Source organism: Myotis daubentonii, chromosome 4 (assembly GCF_963259705.1).
Source record: "Myotis daubentonii chromosome 4, mMyoDau2.1, whole genome shotgun sequence".
In the NCBI taxonomy this organism is placed as follows: Eukaryota; Metazoa; Chordata; class Mammalia; order Chiroptera; family Vespertilionidae; genus Myotis; species Myotis daubentonii.
Window position 1 is genome coordinate 78,466,420 of NC_081843.1, and position 6,116 is coordinate 78,472,535.

General features: G+C 46.4%; 1 pseudogene; it reads left to right on the forward strand.

The window, feature by feature from the left end:
* Nucleotides 1–793: 793 nt before the first annotated feature.
* Nucleotides 794–2,080, forward strand: LOC132233545 (transmembrane protein 203-like; annotated as a pseudogene).
* The last annotated feature ends 4,036 nt before the right edge of the window (nucleotides 2,081–6,116 follow it).

A 6,116-nucleotide genomic window follows, 5' to 3' on the forward strand; every position in this document is an offset into this window, starting at 1 on the left:
TCATTTTATATAATACAGTACTTATTAATGTGATATCTTGATTAATCATAATTTCATGGCCTTCTTTTCTGAAAATTTATTTACTAGACCATTAAAATAAATATATAATTTTTGCAATCATATTTTCAATTGATACAATTGAGAGAGACAATAGTTGCTCTTGGAAAATGAAAGATTGCACATAATTTTTTATAATTTTAAATTGTGACCAGAATCATTCTGCTGATGCAGTTGTTATGAAGCAGTTAAAAGTACTTTATAGGCTGTGACAACATTTGGGATACATTTCTGATAAGTTGTTCTGAACTAAAAATTTTAGTACACATAGAGCTGATGGTTCTCATGGAACATTCTTCATACAGATCAGTTTTGTGTAAGTCAAAATTTAATTTTAAATGTAAATTTATACAATGGCATTTTAATGCTTTCTCTGACATTTCCTGTAACTTATGGAGGTTTGTACAAGAGACCAAATGTGGCTTCATGATTTGTATAAAATTCAAAAAACTGGTTTATGCATTCTGTCAATGCATCTTTAACTACAAGGAAAAATAATAATTTAAAAATTAATAATTTTAAATTATCTTCCTCAATAATTGGTTTATTGAAAGCGTCATATGGGCAGCGGGGCATGACGGCTGGTGCTGGGTCCCGGACTGGGGTCGGGGGTCGGCGGCGCGCCCGGCCGAGGAGCGGGGCAGGCGGGCTACTCGTGGCCTCCGGTTCGCAGCGGCGGGCGCTGGCGAGGCCCGGCGGGTGAGACGCTCGGCTGGGCCCGCGCCCCGCCGGCGCGATGCTCTTCTCGCTCCGGGAGCTGGTGCAGTAGCTGGGCTTCGCCACCTTCGAGATCTTCGTGCACCTGCTGGCCCTGCTGGCCTTCTCCGCGCTGCTGGCGCTGCGTGTGGACGGCCTGGCCCCCGGCCTCTCCTGGTGGAACGTGTTCGGGCCCTTCTTCGCCGCCGACGGGCTCAGCACCTACTTCACCACCATCGTGTCGGTGCGTCTCTTCCAGGACGGGGGAAGCGGCTGGCCGTGCTCCGCCTCGTCTGGATCCTCACGGTTCTCAGCCTCAAGTTCGTGTTCGAGATGTTGCTATGCCAGAAGCTGGTGGAGCAGACTCGGGAGCTCTGGTTCGATCACGTCTCCAGTCCTCATTCTCCTGCAGCTGCTCATGATCCGCGCCTGCCGGGTCAACTAGCCTCGCAGAGGGGCCGGGAAGGGAGCTCTCCGCAGCCAGAAGGCTGGGCCCAAAGCTGAGGGCCACCCCGGAAGGGTGAGGACCCGGTCTCCCGCCGCACCCGGAGGAGAAGTCTGGGTGGGAAAGGAACTCCAGCTTGTACCCCGCTGAGTGCTCAGCTTTCTCTATGCCAGTCATGTCTGAAACTGCTCAGCAGGGAGGAAAAGAGCAACCTGGTCCTTCAAATCTATTTCCTGTGATTTCATGCGTTGAATAGCGCATCTGAACGGAGACCTTGAGTAGGACCCAAGCATGACAGGCCTGCACTCCTCTGGCAGCTGGAAACTGCATGTAAGCAAAATGTCCTCGTGGGCTCAGTGTTGTCCTGGATCCTGGGAAAGTAGCCCGTGTGCCAAGGCTGCAAGGCCGGCCAGCATCACTGACCTCAGAGCTCACTGTCCCCTTCACCCAGACAAGACCTCCTTCGACGTTTGAGCTCCGAGTGTAAAGCAGCTTGTATCTCCTGCCCTTGCCACTGGGGAAAGGATGGCCCTGTCTTCATTCCAGCCAAGGCACCCAGGAAGGTGTCAAACAAGCATGATCGGGACGGTCTGGAGGTCTGTCACCTGAGAAAAGAACTTTGCTGTAAAGGCTCTGCTTGGCTTCCTGTCCCAGTAGGTTGCACTGTCACCACTTTTCCCGCCTCCTGGTGGCCAGCACTGTCAGCGCACCTGCGAGCGGAAGAGGTGCTCTGAGGCTCAGAGGCGTTGAGACCCACCAGCGGGAAGCTTGCAGGTGGTCTCAGCTCCCATTTGTTGGCCTGAGGTCTTTGGTTTGGTACCAGTCAGGTGCCACATGAGAACCTTTGCTGAGATAAAAATAAAATAGAATGTTTTGCTGAAACGCAGTGGTGGCCTGACCCATTGGGAGTGAAATCGAATGAGCGCCAAGACGCCTCCTCCTGTGTGCTGTGGTTGGTTACAGAGCTGAGGTTGTAGGAGGGCTGGGACCTGCTGGAGCTTCATGGGGGGCTGGGGGGGGGGGCGTTTCCCTCAGAGAATTCCTACTTCCTGCCTTGGGAGCCGCATGAAGACATGGGGTAGGCCCGTGTTGAGATCCTAGTGAGTAGTTTGTGGCATCAGAGCCTTGGCATCCTGCCAATGTGTGGTCTTTGTGGACCTGGCTGACACTGTAGAGAGGGTCAGCAGGTTACAGCCTGAGGCCCATCTTTGTACTAATCCTTAAAGGGGCCTGAAAACAGAAGAACGTTTGACAGAAAGCAAACGTGCCTGCCGTGTGCAGGGTCTCCGTGTCAGCGCTGCCGGTCTTGTGGGTAAGATCGTTCTTTGTTCCAGGAGGGCTCTGCTGAGCATTGTAGACTATGTAGCAGCATCCCCGGCCTCTACTCTCTAGATGCCAGTGGCATCTCTCATTGGTGACAACCAAAAGTGGGTCCAGACATTGGCACGTCTCCTGGGAGAAAAGGCTGTCCCTGGTGAGGACCCGTGGGTTAAGATGTTGACTGTCTAGCCTTTTACAGAACAGGTTTGTGGACCCTTGTTGTCGCACAGCAGCGTTGTGACCTTTCGCTGAGGACGTGTGCATGCTGCGGGGCCAGAGATGCTTGAGCTGGAGACAGGTCTGGTCTGGTCTGAACCACAGCTACAAAAATGTTTCCTACCCAGGCGTGACGTAACTTGGGCCAAAGACAAATACAAGCTGAACGTTTGGAGTGAGTTTCCTTTTCTGTTTGTTTGTTAATCTTCACCTGAGGATATTTTTCCATTGATTTTTAGAGGAGGGGGGGGGAGGGAGAGACGGAGAGAATCATCAATGCGAGAGAGACACATCGATTGGTTGCCTTCACACACGCCCCCACCTGGGCAGGGGATTGAGCGGGCGACCGAAGTACATGCCCTTGACCAGAATTGAACCCGGGGCCCTTCAGTCCCCAGGCTGACGCTCTTTCCACTGAGCCAAACCACCTAGGGCTGGAGTGAGTTTTCGATTCATGTTGTTTCTAGGTTGCCTGTTTTGTTCCTGTTTTATTCTGTTAGTTCGGAATTAGGGAGTTCTGTTGCTATAGAAGTAACGAGAATAAGAAGGTTTACTTTCCTTTGGAAAGGTGATTTACTGCCATGGCCTCCAGAAGCTGAGAGGGGCACCTCAGGCTGCAGCCTGCCCGGGCCCTGGAGCTCCTCCCCTGAGGACTGTGCTGCGGGAGGCAGCCTCATTCCTGAGCGACTGCTGCTGGCGGCAGGCAGGTGGTGGAAGGCAGGCGACACCTGCTCCCCAGCTCCCCCTTCTCCCCTGAGTCCAGTGGACCCAAAAGGACGTGGTGGGCACTGGGCAGCCCATAGGGCAGCGGTTCTCAACCTGTGGGTCGCGACCCCTTTGGGGGTTGAACGACCCTTTCACAGGGGTCGCCTGAGACCATCGGAAAACACATATGTAATTACAGATTGTTTTTGTGATTAAGAAAAGAAAAAAAGAAAGCGTCATATGGAAATAGTGTAATTTTCTGTAAATTTCATGATCTTTAAATTTATGTTTTATTTCTAAGTCTGTGGATATGTGCTTTGCAATGTTGAAGCAGTTTTCAAAACCTGAGTTTCTAAACTCTTTAAGGGATTATGTGCACTCCCTGACACGCTTTTTGCAGTGTCCATGTGTACACTTTTACTTTGTAATAACTCACTGACAGCCTTTACTCCCCGTGTCCTGGCACTTTCTGTGCCGGCCTGGCCAGAGTTAGTATTTATGCAGATGCCACAGTCAGGCTCCAAGTTCTGATGGGCACCCACCGTGGGTCCCAGTGGTGCCACCCACAGAAGCCCTCCTTTCTCTCATGGTGGTGGCCACTGCTGCAGTGGCTGCTGCTTTTGCACTGCTGTTGCCATCACTGCTGCCATTGTGGGCCTAGGCCAGTGATGGCGAACCTTTTGAGCTCGGCGTGTCAGCATTTTGAAAAACCCTAACTTAACTCTGGTGCCGTGTCACATATAGAAATTTTTTGATATTTGCAACCATAGTAAAACAAAGATTTATATTTTTGATATTTATTTTATATATTTAAATGCCATTTAACAAAGAAAAATCAACCAAAAAAATGATTTCGCGTGTCAGAGGTGATTTCGCGTGTTATAGGTTCGCCATCACTGGCCTAGGTCCTTGCCCAGCAGCTGTGGCCAGGTAGATATCATACTTTTGTATGCCTAAGACCTTGAAAAAAAAGAGAAAATACTGGAGAAAAGGAGCTAGGGTTGTTTATTTTCCTTATAAAATTATGTAAGAAATGTTTATAGCCTCAAATGTGAGGGGCCTTGGTAGTTGAGACTTGTTTACACTGGTAAGTCTAACATCAAGGGGAACAGACACAGGGCTACAGAGGCCATGAAAAACCTTACATAGTTAGGGGACCCATGGGAATAAGCATAATTGTTTCCAAGACGTTCCAACGACATAATTAGTATTATAGGTGACAGAATCTTCCAGAAGTGACAATACATGAATGTGTTTGGAGCAAAATCTATCCAAAGGTGCATTTTGGATAAAAAGTAGAGATGAATGTGTTTGTGTTGACCTAAATGTGTATTTACTCCAGGCTATAATGACCTTTATCTAGAAATACCCGACCACCTTTGAAGAAATGGGAGTATAGCATGAGTTCCTTCTCATAGACACAGACAATGGTATGGTGATTACCAAAGAGAAAGGGGGGTGGGGGGGGTGTCACAGTTTAATCAACAGGGTAAAGGGGGATAAATTCTATCGAAGGTCACTTGACTTTGGGTGGTGATCACACAATAAATATGTAGATGATGTATTATAGAATTGTACACTTGAAACCTATACATTTTATTAACCAATGTCACTTATTAAATTAATAATTTAATAAGTTAAAAAAAAGGATGAGAAGAAGTGAAAAGAGACAGATTTTCTAAAAAATATAAAATATTGTGGCAAATAAGTTCCAGGATGAAAAAAAGGTCAAAGGACCATGGATACCCAGTTGAAGAAAAGTTGGTTTTGAGTTAGGGATATCATGAATGTTTCAGTCCAGCTCTAAAGCTCTATGGTTTCTTGTTTCATTAGATGGCTCTTGGGTAAAAATTCAATAGATGGAGAGGCAAGGAAAAAGGGCAATCCCAGAAAGAAAGGGACAGGTGACCAGTGAGAGTGTAGGTGTGTCTGTGGGACTCATTTGTTCATGGCTTTTCTCATGTGAATCAGTTTTAAAACCAGGACTTCAACTTGGACCAAAACAACTTAACATGTTTAGAAATGTTTAATGATTTGGCAGAACCAAACAGTATGTTCTACGTAGAACATTTTGAAGCAAAGAGAACATATTTTTCCTCCTAGAGTTGCAGTATCTCTAGTTGCTAACAATTATTTATTTTTGGAAAAACAGGTCCTGTCTGTGAAAAAGGAAAAAAAAAAAAAAAAAAAGAGCCCCCTTTAAAGATTCTGTTATTTCACAAAAATCTCAGTTGCTCCTTTCATAGCCCTAAAATTGGAACTGTTGGGTGAGATGGGGAAAAATGGTTCTCAGTTGTTCTAAATGGCTAAAGGGCACCATCCATCATAGTTCTGCCTTTACTTTTGCTGTGTGACCTGTCATGTTTGGAAGGGAATGAAATGTGTTCTTGGATACTTTGGTAGGAGAAAGATATTACTGCATTTCATTGCACTTAAGATGCCATAGACTGTAAGATGTACAGTTATTTTTTGTGTGTTATGAAGAAAGGCAAAAAGCCCCTATTGATTAAACTGTGACACAATATAAGATTCATTCCAATTTCAGAGATGTTAAAAGTGAAAATGAATGTGTATTTTAGAAATGATGATATATGACTTTGTTGTATATATCAAGTTCTGTTCCTGATTTGACAAACATTATGTAAATTAATTCTTATAAAAACCTAGTGACATTTGC